Genomic DNA, 17,217 nt, shown 5'->3' on the forward strand with positions numbered 1-17,217 from the left:
GCTCTGATCTTCTCTCATCTAATCTCCACACTAAAATAACAGCCCTTCAGGACCTTACTTAACCCAGCCTGCTTTTCTAGCCTCTTCTCTCTGTGTTTCCCAAGTTCACACACATACTGACCACCGGCAACTGTCTGATGTGCTGTGGTTGCTCTGACCCCCGGGCTTTGTCACCCATGCAGACACTGCGGCTTATAAGCGTGTTGCCAGCTGCCTGTAATAGCAACTTCAGGTGCTGCCCGTTCATTTCATCCACGGTGGCCTGAGGCAACCACAGATCCAGCTTTTCCTTTCTGCCCAGTGACCTACACTCATCCTTTAAGACCAGCTCTGTGGTCTCCTCCGTTCTCTCATCTTCCACCATGCCCCCAAGCAAAGTTAGTCTCTTCTGCTTCATACTTGTACTATGTAGTTCTTGTCCCATGGCAGAAGAATTAATTATACATGGACACATCAATTCAGTCAGGTTTCAAATTCAGATAAAACTTGGATTCAAATCTCAGATCTGCTATTTAAAAGCAATATTTTTTTAATTTAGCCAGTTTCTTAACTCCTGTAAGCCTCAGTTTTCTCATCTAAAAATACCACATGATTTCACTCATCTATGGAATCTAAAAAATGAAACAAACAAGGCACAAACCAGACTCATAAGTACAGAGAACAATTTGGTGGTCATCAGAGGGGAGGGAGGAGAGGGTTGGGTGAAAGGAGTGAAGGGGACTACCAAGTACAAACTTCCAGTGATAAAGTAAATGTCATGGGGATGTAATATACAGCGTGGGGAATATTGTCAATATTATAACAACTTTGTATGGTGACATGATCACTAGACTTATCATGTAACCATTTTGCAATATAAACAAGTGTCAAATCACTATGTTGTATGCTTGAAACTAATGTGTGTCAATTATACCTCAATAAATTATATATGTGATATTAAAATTACAAAAATTTACATTAAAAGGATTATTCAGAGAAGAGTAATGGACATTCAGTCATGGAACAGATAGTGGAACCTTAACAATGTTACAGAGAAGGCAGAACTACTGATTTTGATTCTATTCATACTTTCTAGGTCAGGGGTCTTCATACTGGAAAGGAGTAAACAAAATTCACCATTGCAATGGAACTGAAGCCTCTAACTGGTAAAGTGATGGTAAGGAAAGATCTATATTCTTTAAATCATCAGTTAAGTATCTAAACTTAGAAAAGTACATTTTTTAAATTTTAAAACAAAGTTTTTTTATACTTGTCCACAATATGTGTCTGATATAGAAAGCTATGGAAAATGGAAAATGTTTCCCTCAATCCTGGTAAAAAATAGACATAGGCTAATTTTGTCCAAGTTTTTTTGGTGTTTTGTTTTGTTTTTAGGATACTTCAGGAAATAAAGAAAAGCTGATGACCTTAATATAATTTTCTTTTATAAAAGTCTCTAAAAACTTTCTAGAAAATAACCCTATGCTTATCAGCTTGTTTTCATGACTTGTAAGTATTGAGAACAGAAAGTGGTAATAATTAGACTGACTTATTAAAACTGTACTGACTTACTAAAACAATTCATGCCAAAAGATAAATAAATAAATGGAGATAGTGAGAGTGGCTACCTTATGTGGTTGTCTTAAGAATGAAATGCATGCATACAATGGTTGATTGTTTTCTAATTTCTGCCTTTCTGTGTTTTTAATTTTCTTAAATGATAAACATATTTTATACTTGAATGGAAAATAGAAAGTTTATTTTAAAAAGAACAATATAGTAAAAATAATTGCAGGTACTCCAATAAAATAAAAGGAAAACACTCTAGGAAAACAAAAAAAACAAAAAGAATGAAATGCATGTAAAATGTTTAACACAATACTTGGTACATAGGTAGTAATCAATAAATGGTACTAGTTATTATTTTTACTTTTTTATCCTTTGTTATTTTTGTATTCAAGGTACATAGAGTGCCTCCTTGTTTCCATCTTTCTCTCCTAGACTAGACTTTTAGTTTCCTGAAAGCATGAACTCTGATTCTTCTGAAAATGTTCACAGAATGCATATGCAAATCAGGTACCAGAAACAGCCAGAGTATCTCATAGTTCTCCAATGTCTCCAAAGGAAATGTACAAACTGAAATATAAAGAGGCCTGGCTTTTCCACCCATCTCCATGGAGAGAGAGATACTGACATTTAAAAGTGTGGAAACTTCTTCAATACAAAGAAACTCACAAGTTAGAAAATATCACCATAGACAAGAATAAAATTATAAAAATGAGTTTAAATTTAATTAAAATTAAATTAATTGACTGCAATGCTAAAAGAAATACAGACCCCTGACAGGGATACCAATTTACTGTTAGTAATATTCTATTTAGTCAAAAGTAATCTGGAAACAGATGTTACATGAAGGTATATAGTTAAATAAGTGCTATGCTTTTTGTGACAGACTTATATACATCTTACGCCTAGTTCAGAGCTGAGAGAAACCACAACAAAGACTTACAGAATTCACATCTGTAAAACCCATCCCTTTTCCCCAAAGCAGACAATTTTGCTAAATGGGTATGTGTACTAAGTATAGGAAAATGAAAATAAGCGGTCAACCCCAAGCCAAAAAAAAGTTACCCAATCTGAAAATGTTCATAGGGGATAGAAATTTTAATAATGGTCAAAAAGCTTTGTCATTTATTCAGATTGTTAGACCTCAAACTGATCCTTGAGCTTATCTTATCCCTTCCATTAGCTTTTCTCCAGCCCATGCAGCAACAGTATGAGGACTTCAGAGCCATTATTCTGTACTGCTGTATCACTGGCTGGAAATTCTTATTTTTAATCAGTTTAAAATAATCCATCTTCTCAAATAATTTGTCATTTGACCAATTTCTTCTTTATCAACTTAGTTTTGGGTTATATGATTTTAGGAAATTCACCTAGTACCTCTTGTCTCCACTGTATTGCTGTGAAGCAAAACAAAACAAAACTTGCAACCACTTTCTTTGCAATAGTGGTGCTGCTGTGTCTGGGTCAAGCCCAATGTCAGGCCCTAGCACCACTCATAGACCTTTCCTTGCATGGCCCCACTTCCTACAGCCACCCAATAGTCTTTTCTCCTTCTTTCTTTCTAATCACTCATTAAGAAGCATTCCCTTGGTCATCAGGGAAATGAAAACCGAAACCATAATGAGATACCACTTCATACTCACTAGATTGGGTAAAATAAAAATGATGAACAATAACAAGTGTTGGTGAGTATGTGGAGAAGTTGGAACCCCATACACCACTGTGGGAAAGTAAAATGGTACAGCTGCTTTGGGAAACAGTTTGACAGTTCCTCAACATGTTAAATATAGAAGTTTTATATGATCCAGCAATTCCAGTCCTAAATATATCCCCAAGAGAATTAAAAACAAATTTCCACACATAAACTTGTACACAAATACTCATAACGACATTGTTTATAACAGCCAGAAGTGGAAACAATCCAGATAGCTATCAGCTGATGAGTAGATGAACAAAATGTAGTGTAGCCATACAGTGGAGTATTCGGTTATAAAAATAAAAGAAGTACTAAGACAGACTACAACATGATGAACATTGAAAACATGATGCTAAGTTGAAGAAACCAGTCACCAAGGACCACGTACTGTATGATTCCATTTATATGAAATGTACATAATAGGCAAATCTATAGAGACAGAAAGCAGTGCTTGCCCAGGGCTTGAGGGGATGATGGGAGGTTTATGGAGTGATAACTTAGTAGTGCAGGGATTCTTTTAAGGAAATGAAAGTGTAAAATTAATGGTGGTGACGGTTGCACAACTCTGTGAATATACTAGGAACCACTGAATTGTACATTTCAAATGAGTGAATTGCATCTCTATAAAGTTTATCATTAAAAAAAAAAAAAGCATTCCATCCTAGGGAACCTGGAGGTCAGGGACCAGACCAAATCCTTTCATACCTTGAGGGCTCCTTTATCGTAGTTTGTTGTTCAGTCTCTGGCACCTTTTCGATTTAATGACTATAGCTGGTTCTTTTCACTCTGCAGCAATGAGATTTTTGCCAGAGAAACTTGAATGCATTTATGAGGATATGAATTGAGCAAAACTGATCAGTTGTATTAACATGATCTCTTGTAAGACTGTTTTCTGCCTTTGGGGACCCTTCCCAGACAGAGGTCACAATCCCCTGCTGTGGCTCCTTGGGCCACACTTTTGAAAATGTGGTGATAGGAAGGTGAGAGGCTGGTTCGCAAGTACAAATTTGGGTTTTAGCTGCATTTTAGTCTCTCCAATAGCTACCGCCACCAATGCTGACTGCCCGCCGTACTGGTATGTAGCAGGCACTTCATGCTCATGTAATATCGTACAGAGCAGGCTCACTCCTGCCTACTCAAAGCACAAAGGGGCATTAATTCTCTTTATATGGATATTTTTATTCAAGATGGATCACTATGTAGAACATGCTTTTTTCCCCTAAGATTCTAAAATCTTAAATGTATAACCAATTTCATATAATCTATGGTGTCTCTAGTCCATGAATTAGAAAGTAACATTTTTATATGCATGGATTGAGAAATGAATGCAGAGAAAAAATGATATAAATAATATCACAATCAATTTTCTCTGAGCACTGATATAAATTGCATTTGGCTACACTTTTCTAAAGTCCTGATTGCATTGTCACACCTGAAATTTCTCAGCAGATATGCCTGTGCTTCCAAATGAAAAGGCAGACACAACTGATGGTCTAACATATTTGGTTCAACTGCTAATTAAAATGAGCAGGGCATAAGAATAGGATTGAAAAGTGGACATTCCTATGCAACATCCCTATGGCCACTCAGTTTTCTGAATTCCCCTTGTAATATTTTAAATACTAAAGGATCTTTGAGCATTTACAAAACTGGTGAAAACCTAACTTCTCTGATTCAGTGGAGTCAAGTAAAACTTAGCTGATTTCTGATTTGTAGCCATCAGGGAGAGCATAAGATAGTAATATAAACTGAGAAAAATAATCCAGTCCCCTTTATATAAAAAATAAAGGATTTTTATATAAGTGAGCCCTTAAATGTACATATTTCATCTTCTTGAGAGCCACCTCAAAGTGTCCCCATTGCTGGGATTTTCCGTAGCTCAGGAGCCAATGTTCTTATGGATCGATGGTCATTTAGTAAACAGACACTCTGGTCTGCTTTTCTACCTGCAAATACTTCTGACAGCAAATGTGTGAGGTTTTGTCCCCACACCAGCCAATTCTCTGACTCTCCAGACACCAAATGTGTGTCCCACAATTCAGTTCAACTCTGACAATAAGTACCCAGAGTTAGCATCAGACTCCACGGATAAAGAGTTCAGTCCCACAAGGCTGCTCCCCACTTCAGACACCAGTCACAAGTCTCTCAGGCCTCCCATACTTCTGCCGGACCAGCTCCTACCATGACTCCCTCCTCAGGTTCAATGATTTGCTAGAATGATCCACAGAACTCAGGAAAACATTTTATTTACTGTTAAATAAAGGATTCAACTCAGGAACAGTCAAATGGAAGAGATGTGTAACACAACGTATGGGAGGAAATGGTGCAGAGCATCCGTATTCCCCCTGGGGGGACCACCCTTCCAGTAACCCATTGTGTCCACCAGCCCAGAAGCTCTCTGAATCCTGTCATTCAAGGTTTTTGTTTTTTTTAATGGAAGTTCTATTATATGGACATAATTGATCAAATCATTGGCCATTGGAGTTAACTCAATCTGCAGCCCTTCCCCTCCCTGGAGGTTGAAAGGCAGGGCAACAAATTCCAACCCTCTAATCATATTTTGGTCTTTCTGGCAACCACATCCAAGGCTACCTAGGGCCCCCAAGCCACCACCAATCTCATTAGCATACAGAAAGACATTTACCACTCCTGACATTCCAAGGGTCTTAGAAGCTCTTGTGTCAAGAACTGGGACTAAGACCTAATATTATAACAGACTGATGCTCCAGTCACAGCTATCACTCAGGAAAGTACAAGAGTTTTTAGGAACAATGTGCCAGAAACCAGGAACAAAGACGAAATATGTATTTCTTATATCACAGATAACAAGATTCCTTCTTTATTTGTTGAAGTTACAGGATCTATAAAAGTACTTTATGCCCAAAATAAGATCATAAAATCATGTGTTTGCATCACTTTGGAAATTAAAGCACAATGTTCTAGACCCTAAACAACAGAAATTAAGAAGATATGGATCATTATCCCTCCTTCCATGCAAGCCAGTGGAAAAACGAATGGGATTTGTGAAATTATAACATAAGGTGCAATTAAACAGACACTGCCATAGAGATATAAGAAAAATCCTAGCAACTGTAATTACTGACTAAAATCAAGAAGCGGAACTGCTGCCATCATTCTCTGCTGTTGTTGTTTGTCTTTTCCTGTCTCTGAGGTTGGGGTTACTCAAAACAGAAGTAATCCCTTTGTCCATTGGAAAACTTGATATCTGAATGGTGGCATATTTCTTAATGTGCCTAGAATGGCAAAAGCCCAAGAGGCAGCCTTGCATATGAGACATAAGAGGGAAAGGGATTTCTAACATGAACACTCATAGCAAAACTCAGGGAGAGGGAGCATGGTAGAGGTTCTAGTTCACAGCAACGACTACCATCAGATTGCTTGAATTTAAACCCAGATTCCTCCTCTATAGCGGAATAATCTTGGGCAAGTTGATAAACCCTTCTGTGCCTCAGTTTTATCATCTGTAAAATGGGTATAATAGTAGCACTTATTAGAATTAAGTGAGTTAATTAATGTAAAGCAATTAGAATAGTATTTAGCACATAGCCAGTTCTCAGTACTCTCAGCCATTATCATTATTGATGTTCAAGACTGGGATCACCATTTTAATTCATAATCTCTCAAATGTAACTATACAGTCAAAAAATACCTTCAAGAAGTACTTGCATAAATATGCAAATAAATAGATGCAATAACAATCGACAGAATGCTATCTATGATGGTAGAGGGAAAACAAAAACTAAATGTATAAAAACAGGGAAGTGGTTAAATTAATTCTGGTTCGTCCACACAATGAAATATAATATAGCTATTAAAAATGACTAAATGTATACAAATATGTGTATTTTAAAACAAAACTATATCTACATTTATTTATATGGGAAGAGAAAAGCAGATTACAATTATGCTTTATCTCATTTTAATAAAATATGAGTGCATGCATGTAGAAAGGACCTCATTAATCATAGGGTACAAAGACTCTCTGGAGATATATTAACAAAATTTAACTGCAGTTTAGGTGGTGGGATCAATAGTGATTTTCTTCTTTCTTTTTGATTACCTATATCTTATCAATTTTCTATAATGGGCCAGTAAGACATGTACAATAGTTTTAAAAAAAATCTTTCAAAAAGAAAAAGAAATGTTTTTGAGTTTTCCACATAGGTGACTTGTTGGAGGACTGTGATACCATTTTTGGGGCTAGGGAACGTAAGAAACTTTGTTTAGAATCAGTTAGCATGTCCAATATTATATGAATTAGACTCCAATGAGAAGCTATGTCTATTTAGACACATCGTTTCAGCTCAATTTGTGTCTCTGTAAATATGTAATTCAACAAAATATTTTCGTTTAATCTGGCTATAAGGAAAGATTAATAGTTTGACTAAAACTTTAAATATTGTTGGAGCTTTTGCTTACCTTTGGGTAAAATTCTTTTCTTTTGATTCCTCGTGCAACTATCAGCCCTAGAACCCAAGGATGCACTGCTCCCCTTTTAACGCTCAAGTCTGCCCGTAGACAGACTCCTTCCTCTGAATCCCCTGGCCCAAATCAGGCAGAGTAGGATTTTCCAAAGGACCTCACCAAGTTTGGGTGAGAATTCAAAGGATGGGAGAGCAGGGAATGCAGGAAGTAAGCGGTGCCTGAATAACACAGGCAAGTTTTGCTTTCTCCCACATTTGGTTTGCTTTCCTCCCCCTCACATCCATTCTACCTATTTCTCACCCCATTTCAAGGTGGCGGATTGAGACCCACCGCCACATAGCTGCCTCCTAAACACCTAAACACTCTCATGGGCTAGCCTCTGCTGTGCACTGTGGAGAACACTAACCACATGTGGTTACTTAAACTTAAGTTGAAATTAATACAATTTAGATAGAATTTAAAATTCAGTTCCTCAGTTTCACTGGGCTTATGTCAAGGGCTCAATAGTCAAATATGGCTAGCAGCAGAGAACTTACCTACTATCACAGAAAACTCTCCTGGACAGTGATGCTCTAGAGTCCTGACCAAGAGTTTGTCCCCAAACTCAAGCATGCTAAAAACCCTCTGACAACTCCAGTTTGTTTTGAAGTTTGTATTTTCCCTCCAGAGAATTTGATCAGTGCCAGGAATTACTTCCCCTTCAGGTGAGACACCGCTCCCTGTGTCCCTGCTCTTGCCTCTGCTTGATACTGATTCATTTTCTGTCCCTTCACCACAGAGCAGCTGTAACTGTCACTCAATGGAAGGTACCCACATCAGTAATTAGTCTGTTATTTCACAGCAGCTTCTGTTTAGGACCAAATCCCTCCCTTTGAGTGGAGTTCCACAAAGAGGAGGCGCTTGTCATTTCAGCAGCACTGAAAAAAATTAGCTTAGGGGTCAGTTCATAGCTAAGTCATCCTGATATCTTGCTTTCTTTTTCAAAATGAGTCTTGCTGCACACCTATTATCCGGCTATGATTGTGTGATCATTGCTGCCTTGATTCTATAACTTTCTCTGGTCCTTTGTCAGATTTCACGTAATATGGAGATTGCACACTAAGCCAGTCTCCTGGGTGACTGGGACTCTTCTGCAGCTTGTGAGGCTATAGCTACTGAAGGGAACTTCTTTCTGGCCTTTCGGTTTACAGTCCTCCCCAAAATCATAAGCATGAATTATTCCACGGAGTGTCACTCTGGGGAGAATATTTTGCTTCATGTATGGAGAAGTTTCTTTAATGATTCAGCCTTTCTCGAGGTTTTTCCACCTCCCACGTACCTGGGGTGCTCATTAAAAGCAAACCCATCTAGACTGATTTCTTACACTCTTAAAGTGGCCCCACTGAGTCACAGATTCAAATGCTTTAGTGCCATGGCTTTCAAACTGTCTAAGCATGACCCTCTAGTGACCCAGCGTGCATGCCTGCGCGCGGCCACATGCACGTGCGCATGTACACATACCCACACCCACACACAAAGTGTCGAACTAAGACTTGCCCTCATGTCATGTGATGCACTCAAAAATATTCTACTTATTGTGTTCCATTAATTATTTTTAATTTTTAATTTCATCACTGAATAATGGATTACAAACTGGCATGGTATATTTGGCATGGACTGTTATGACTGTTAGGCAAGAGAAATCTAAGCTAGGTGAAGGGAGTATGGTTTGGAAGGCTGAAAAGTGTTCATAAAAATGAATAAAGAGTGGGGAGGGTATAGCTTAGTGGTAGAGTTGCATGCTTAGCATACACGAGGTCATGAGTTCAATCCCTAGTCCCTCCATTAAAATATATATAAAACAAACAAATAAAATGAACTTAATTACCTCCCCCACAAAAAATGAATGAAGAAATGAACAACCAAGCTTCCAGAAGGCAATAATCAAAACACTTTGAAACTAGAAGCAGAAGCTTGGCCACTGTCAGAAACTGGCACTTTCTTCTCTCAATCTCTCTCTCTCTCTCTCTCTCTCTCTCTCTCTCTCTCTCTCTCTCTCCATTTCTCTTTTTCTCTCTCCTCTGATTGGACTACTTTGGGATGTGTGCCCTCTCCTCAAACTGGCAGCTGATCCTTGTGGCTGGCTTAGTAAGGTCATGCAAGGATACAGAAGCACTCATTTGAAACATGGACAGTACTCGGGGTGCAGGGAGAAGTAGTGTCTCTGAGGAAGAGGTGATGGCAGAGATGTCACAATTAAGAGGGTCATTGGAAGGCAGAGAGCCATGTCAATTTATGAAAACTTTATCTCACTCCTAGATTGCCTAGCATATACGTACCTTCTTTCTATAACGTGCTTTTAAAAATACCCCTCTTCCCAGTATCATTAGCACCAAGAATAATGCAATTTTCCCAGAGGCAACCAGAAACACTCCTTGGCCTCCCCCATTTGAGACAACCCAGAGTTGGTTATACATAGCCACAGCATCATCTCCAAGTCTAGGATCTCAAAATGACATCTATTCTTCTTGTCTGAGTTCAAATGTGGCTCCTTATGGTCATATACCCTATGACTCAATGACAAATTTGACCACCCACAAGATAACCTATATACATAATAGTGAAACAAAACCAGAATAAAATAGCAATATAAACTCCCATTTAATAGAGGGAGAAGGAGAAAATACCACTCAAGGGTGCACATACTTTACCCCGATGGATGGTGATAGCAAATTGATTTGAAGACAGTCCTTTGTTGATTAATTTTTTGACTGAAGAAGGAATGATTTGATCAGCCAACCTCATGGTTCTTGGTTCTACTCCCATTTTCCAAGTCCTCCAAGGCTGTTCCTGATACTAAAATTAGGGCTAATTCAAGATCACATGCCCTTTTAAGATTTGGTCTGTTTCTCCCTCCCTTGATCATAAACTATGACTAGGAAGTGTGTGATGTAAGAAAATACAGTTGACCCTTGAACAACATGGGGACTAGGGACACCAACCCTGCCTGCAGTCAGAAATCCACAACTTATAGTCAGCCCTCCTTATCCGTATGTGAGGTTCTGCATCTGTGGATTCAACCAATAGCAGATTTGTGGTACTGTAGTATTTACTATTGAAAAAATCTGCCTATAAGTGGACCGGCACAATTCCAACTCATGTTGTTCAGGGGTCAATTTTAGTAGATTCTGTTCAGACTATGTGTTTGGGGGCAGAGGAGAATTCCTCCAGAGGAAGGAGGCATAGTCACTGAGGGGATTGTTGTGAGCCAGGCAGTGACCCCATTTTATATCCACTATTATTATGAATGAGCTCAAATGAGCAAACATTTACTGAATGCCTACTGTGCCTGATCCCTCCTCTTGGGGACTGGATGAAGCCAATATGAGTGGATGCCAGTCATGGGAGCCAACTCTGAAGAGGATTGTGGCATTTGGTGGCCTTATCAAGAAATGTAGTTACTAAGGGCAGCCAGAAAAGACTGGGCAGACTGCAGGGCAGTTTCAGCGCTGCCATATGAGCTTCAAAGCTGGAGAAGCAATTGCAGATCCAAGAGGGTGAATGCAGGGTCCAAAATGAGAACCAACGCAAAAAATAAGAAACCCAGACAGAAGAGGGACAAGTCAGGAAAGAGAGTGAAATCAAGGAAAAAGGGTCAAGGACTTTAGCCTGAATAGGGCTCTGGGGTTTGGCACTCTGTCTTGCTGGGTGCTGGCTGTATGGGGATGAATCAGAGTCAAAGTCATGAGTAGACAGTGTGCCAACATAAAATCCAGTTTTACAAACTACACCAGTGCCAAGGTTCTGGCAGAAGATACCGCAGTATCCTCCCTTTGGGGAATTTTGCCATATACCCTATGAAATGAGCAAAAACACAGTTCCTTAGGGCACAAAGTAGTATGGTATAGTGAAGAGAATCAGAATCTGGAACTCAGAAAAAACTGATCTTTTGGTTAATTTATTACTTCAACAGTTATTTATTGAGTGCCTGTTATATTCCAGGCACTGTCCTAGGGGCTGGTGATACAGCCATGAACAAGACAAGGTTCCTGCCCTCCTGGCTTAGATTCTAGGTGAGCAGGTGTGGGACAGACGATATATGCAGGTGCTTCCCCCGGTTTGTCCCAAGTTGCTCACAGCCTAACGGGGTACTCCTAGTTAACAGGCAACTCAGCTCGGTGTGCTAAACGGCACCATGGATGTTTGCATAGAGAACCTGCAGAGATGAAGGAGCAGGGACTGGTTTCAGTCTCCTCAGCCCTGGGATCTGTATTGCGAGGTCAGCAGTTGGGTGTACTTTGGGAGCTAGATTCTAAATTCCTTGAGGGCAGGGCCTTTGGGTCATATATGTATCCCAGGGCTTAGAGGATTATTCAGCACTTAGCGAACACCCAAAAATGTATTGAATGAGTGGATTAATCCGTGGAGATGAGCTGATTATGGCATATTTTTGCAGTGTATTTATAGTAAGACTAGTGAAAAGGGAAAAATTCAGTCAAACAGGCATTCGATGGTGTAGGCCTGTGAGTGGAGGGGTTTAAGGCTTTTATTGCCACGCTCTGGTGAACAAATTGTATTTTTATCGATTTTCAACAAATTGATTCCTTCTTTGATGTGACCAAAAATACCAGTTGTTTTAGCATCTCAAGTTGGCTTCATAATACCAAAATTATTTTCTATATATGTATATGTAAGTATATTAGAGGCCTTTATGAAACAGGCTGAAACATCAGAGCACCTGTCTCTCAGCAGTGACAGCTCCAAAGGATTCGTTGGCATTCTTTTCAGTCATTGCTGACACAGCATCTAATTAATCTTCCTTTTTGCTTCCCTACTCTTGAAGTGGATTGTGATGGTAATTTTAGCATCGTTAAAGCAAGAGTGTTAGCAACGTGCTGTTTCCCAGGGACAAACCAGAGTAGCCACCTGATAGCTGTGGAGTCTGCCTACTGTCCCTGTTTAATTGTTTGGGTATTTAGGAAAAAGAAAAAAACTTTAATCTAAAGTACACATTTATTTGGATCTCGTTTGTGTGCTATTCTTTTGAACACTGTTACCATGTTTATTGTTGCATATGTTAATAGAAGCGATCAGTTCTTGATCATAGGCTGTCCTAGATCTGTGAGTCTCTATGCAGGCCTAGCCCCAGACATGCCCCACTTTGTAAAATCAGGAATAGGACCCTAGCCTGACAACATATGAGAATGATTCACCTGCCAGGAGAATATCTCTACATGCTGTTGTGTGACACACCGGACTTCTAGAACCCGAGGATGCAGGAATAACAGTACGCATATACCTTGGGCAATGGGTGGTCCTCATGGCTGCCCCTCTCCTTTGCCCAGGGCATCTGGAGATGTGTTCCTTATCTAGTGTATAGTCTCTGATACACAAGGCTACCTGGCCTTTTTTCTTGCCTCATCCCCCGTTAGATAGCTCAGTGGCTAGAGGTTGCACCTGATTCTCACTATTCCTTCCTTAGAGTCAACTTTCCCTACAGGAGTTCTCCTACCACTGCAGTCATTGTTCCCCATCTTGAAACTTTAATCCCAATACTTTTGGATTCTGGCCTCTGCTTATGATTCTGACCTCTGCTTAGGATTCTATGCAAGTTTAATATTCGTAGAGGTCATTTTGTTAAGAACTTATGGCCTCTGACTCCTGAGGGAAAGGAAGACTGCCAGTCCCACCAGGGGAGAGCCCTCTCCTTCTTCTTCCCTTGGGTCTGACTCCATCCCACTCCTCGACCCCGCCCTGCTCCAATCATGTTGTATGGCCATACTGAGTTGTGGTTTAGAATAACTTCTTTTTAGGAACCATATCTGACTTGTTCACCATCTCATCATGTTTTTCTTTCAATTGATATCAGGTAAATATGGTTGTCTTTATTATTGCCTTTTTGTAAGTAAGGAAAATGAAACTCAAAGAAGGAAAAAATATGATCTAATAATATACAATAAGCTGGTGATGCAGTCAGACTTCCCTTTCTCCTGAATTTCTTCATTCAACCCGATTGGAAGGGATGCTGATGTTTCTATTTTTTATTTAAAATACCCGTAACAGTCAAATGTGTATTGAGCTTTTTAAAATTTTTATTGATGTAGCATTGGTTTATAACATTATGTAAGTTTCATTTGTACAACATTATTTTCTACTTCTGTGTGCATTACAGTGTGCTCACGTGGGTGGACTTTGAGAGTATTATGCTAAGTGAAATAAAGTCATATGAAGAAAAACAAATACCATATGATTCCACTCAGTTGTGGAGTATATTCAGCTTATTTTGACTTTTAAAACCACATAAAATGACCCTATTTATTTTAAAGATATAATTTTAGGCAAATGTTTTCTTTTTTAAATTTTATTTTTATTGAAATATATTTGATTTTCCTTTTTATATTTTTTAAAAATTAAAGAAAATATACATATATGTACCATTCATTAGGCAAATGTTTATTTAAAATTTATTTCCAATTGTGTGGTATGATGTCTAAGTTACTACTGTTTCCAAGTTTTTTTTCCACCTGTGTTGTAAAGCTAGAGCCCAGTGCCTTTTATAAAACTCTGACCATTGCCTGTCTGCTCCATCTCATGAAAAGAGTGAGAGAAAGCTCTTTTCTATTATACAAAATAACTGAATGGAACCTTCTAAAATGACGAAAGAGAGCAAGGTCAGAATAGGAATGTGGGACGGATGATTCTGACTTCTTACTGGGCAGGATAGACTCCTAATAATGAAATTAGATTTTTTCCATATGTAAAATTTATTCATTTGAACCTGCTACCTTGCTGAATTCTTCGATTATCTCTAGTAGTTTTTGTGTGGACCTTTTAGGGTTTTCTATATATAGTATCATGTCATCTGCATATAGTGACACTTTTACCTCTTCTTTTCCAATTTGGATCCCTTTTACTTCTCTCTCTTGCCTGATTGCTGTGGCTAGGACTTCCAAGACTATGCAGAATAGGAGTGGTGATAGTGGGCAGCCTTGTCTTGTCCCAAATTTTAGTGGGAAGCTTTTGAGTTTTTCACCGTTGAGTACTATGCTGGCTGTAGGTTTGTTATATATAGCTTTTATTATGTTGAGATATGTTCCCTCTATGAAACATAGTTCTTAACGTCCAGGAATGTATATTGGAGTAAAAAGGTAATACATTCAGAAATTCAATATTCATGATTTCAATAAACATTTGTTGAGCCCCTTCTATATGGTAGGCATTGTTCTAGATGGAGTATGGTGCAGAGGATACAGCAGTGAACAAAACAGACAAAATCTCTGCTTTCGTGGAAGGTGAGGAGGAGGAATATATAGGGACAGGAAGGTATAGTATTTTATTTAGGGCATTCAGAGGAGGCATCAATGATTAGGTGACATTTAATCAGAAACTTGAATGTATTATTTCAAGTTTATACAATAATACACAAAGATTTGGGGGTTGTGGTTTGCAGAATAGTGACCCCCCAAAATGTCCACATCCCAGTCCTTGGAACCTGTAAAGATGGTATCTCACTTGGCAAAAGGAACTTTGCAGATGTGATTAAGGATCTTGAGATAAGGAGATTATTCTGAGTTATCCAAGTGAGCCCAATATAATCAAAATTGTCCTTGTAAGTGAAACAGGGAGAAAGAAGTGTGGGTCAGAGACAGATTGGATGATGTGATGCTGCTCTGCTGGCTTTGAAGATGGAGGAAGAGGCAGAGAAATCTTCATAAGAGGTAAGACCAGAGAGAGAACACTGGCCAGACTAGGGAGGGTCTCTTAGGCAATGATAAGTCTCTTGTATTTTATTCTGGATGACAAGGGAAACACTTGGAAGATTTGGGCTGGAATGATTTAAGGTAGGTTGATTGGAGGAGTGAGCATTTTTGCTTACTGCAGAAAAAACAGGAGTGTATTCAACAGATAGAATGCAGATGTAAGAGATAATGTGAATAAAAGAGTGGTTGCAGGCAGCCCATGGAAGGCTCTGAGATAGAATTAGACTAGTCTACTGGTGTAGTACTGTAGAGGCCAGGGTGGGGGAGCCTGCAGTACCAATGTGAAAAATCTGGGTTATTTTTTAGTAAATGAAAGGACGTTGACTGTAAGGGAGGGGAGTAGGGAGAAATATGGTCAAATGAATTACAAAGAAGATTTTGCTGGTATACTATGAATTCAATTTATATCAGACTGGACTCAGAGACACAGTTTAGGAAGCTGTGGCCATACTGCACGTGAAACTGAGTGCAAGCTTAAGGTCATTTTCTTGATTTGAAAGAAAAACACAGTGCTGTTAATTCTAAAAACTAGATTGAATTCCTATACTGATGGCTTTCTTCTATTTTACGTGTGTAAACAAGGCAGCCAAAAGAGCAAGTTGGTTTTTTTTTCTCTTAAAATGAAATTTTGAAACTCTAGTTTCTAATGAGAAACTCAAATTATCACGGATCTTACATTTAAGTTCAAGCGTACCTTCACTGTTGCTTAGAGTCTCATTTTGGAAATAGAACTTGTTAATGTTGTTCATGAAAATATTTGCTTTATACTGCTACAGAAAATGACTTTTCTAGGAGTATCTCCTATTTATGTCAAAATATCAAAAGTGAAGGAGGATGTGAAAAATAGCAATACTTATTCCACTTGCATTATAAATTAAGTATTTTAATTAAAATACAATTGAACCTTGAACAACATGAGCCTGAACTGTGCGGGTCCACTTACACTTGGATTTTTTTTTTGTGTGTGTGGTAAATAAGTACTACACAATCTGCAACTCGCAGCTGGTTGAATCCAAGGATACAGAAGGACCACAGACACGGAGGGCCGACTCTAAGTTATATGTGGATTTCCAAATACACAGAGGGCCCATGGCCTGAAACCCCATGCTGTTCAAGGCTCAGCTGAATATCGTATACTGGACATCTATGGGAAAAAAATGAATGTTTACCTAAACCTCACACCTTATAGAAAAATTAACTCAAAATGGATCATGATCTTAAATGTAAAATGTACAACTGTAAAACGTTGAGATAACAACATAGGAGAAATTCTTCAGGACCTAGGGCTATGCAAAATGTTCTTAAATTTGGAACTAGGAGTATAATCCATAAAAACAGAGGTCAATAAATTGGACCTCATCAAAATTTAAAACTTTTGCTCCGTGAAATACTGTTAAGATGATAAGACAAGCTAGCAAGTGGAAGAAAATATTTGCAAGCCATATATCTGGCAAGAGAATAGTGTCTAGAATATAGAGATTTCTCAAAACTCAACAGAAGAAAAACAATGTAATTAAAAATGGGCAAAAAACATGAAAATATTTCACCAAAGAGGATACACAAGTGGCATATAAGCACATTAAAAGAGATTCAACATCATTAGCCATTTAGGGAAATGCAAATTAAAACCACAATGAAATATCATTATACACCTGTCAGAATGGCTAAAATTTTAAAAAGTGACAACATTAAATGTTGGTGAAGATGTGGAGAAACTGGATCACTCATACTTTGCTGATGGGAGTGTGAATTAGTACCCTGGAAAATAGGTTGTCAGTTTCCTTAAAAACT

General features: G+C 38.5%; 1 long non-coding RNA gene across 1 annotated transcript in view; it reads left to right on the forward strand.

Moving 5' to 3' along the window:
* LOC141576434 (uncharacterized) overlaps nucleotides 1-17,217 on the forward strand; it is a 153,922-nt gene that overhangs the window by 59,244 nt on the left and 77,461 nt on the right. Inside the window, exon 3 of the long non-coding RNA XR_012504842.1 lies at nucleotides 1,076-1,156. This is a non-coding gene — a long non-coding RNA (uncharacterized LOC141576434). The remainder of the gene's footprint in view (nucleotides 1-1,075; nucleotides 1,157-17,217) is intronic.

This window comes from Camelus bactrianus, chromosome X (genome assembly GCF_048773025.1).
Source record: "Camelus bactrianus isolate YW-2024 breed Bactrian camel chromosome X, ASM4877302v1, whole genome shotgun sequence".
NCBI classification, from domain to species: domain Eukaryota; kingdom Metazoa; phylum Chordata; class Mammalia; order Artiodactyla; family Camelidae; genus Camelus; species Camelus bactrianus.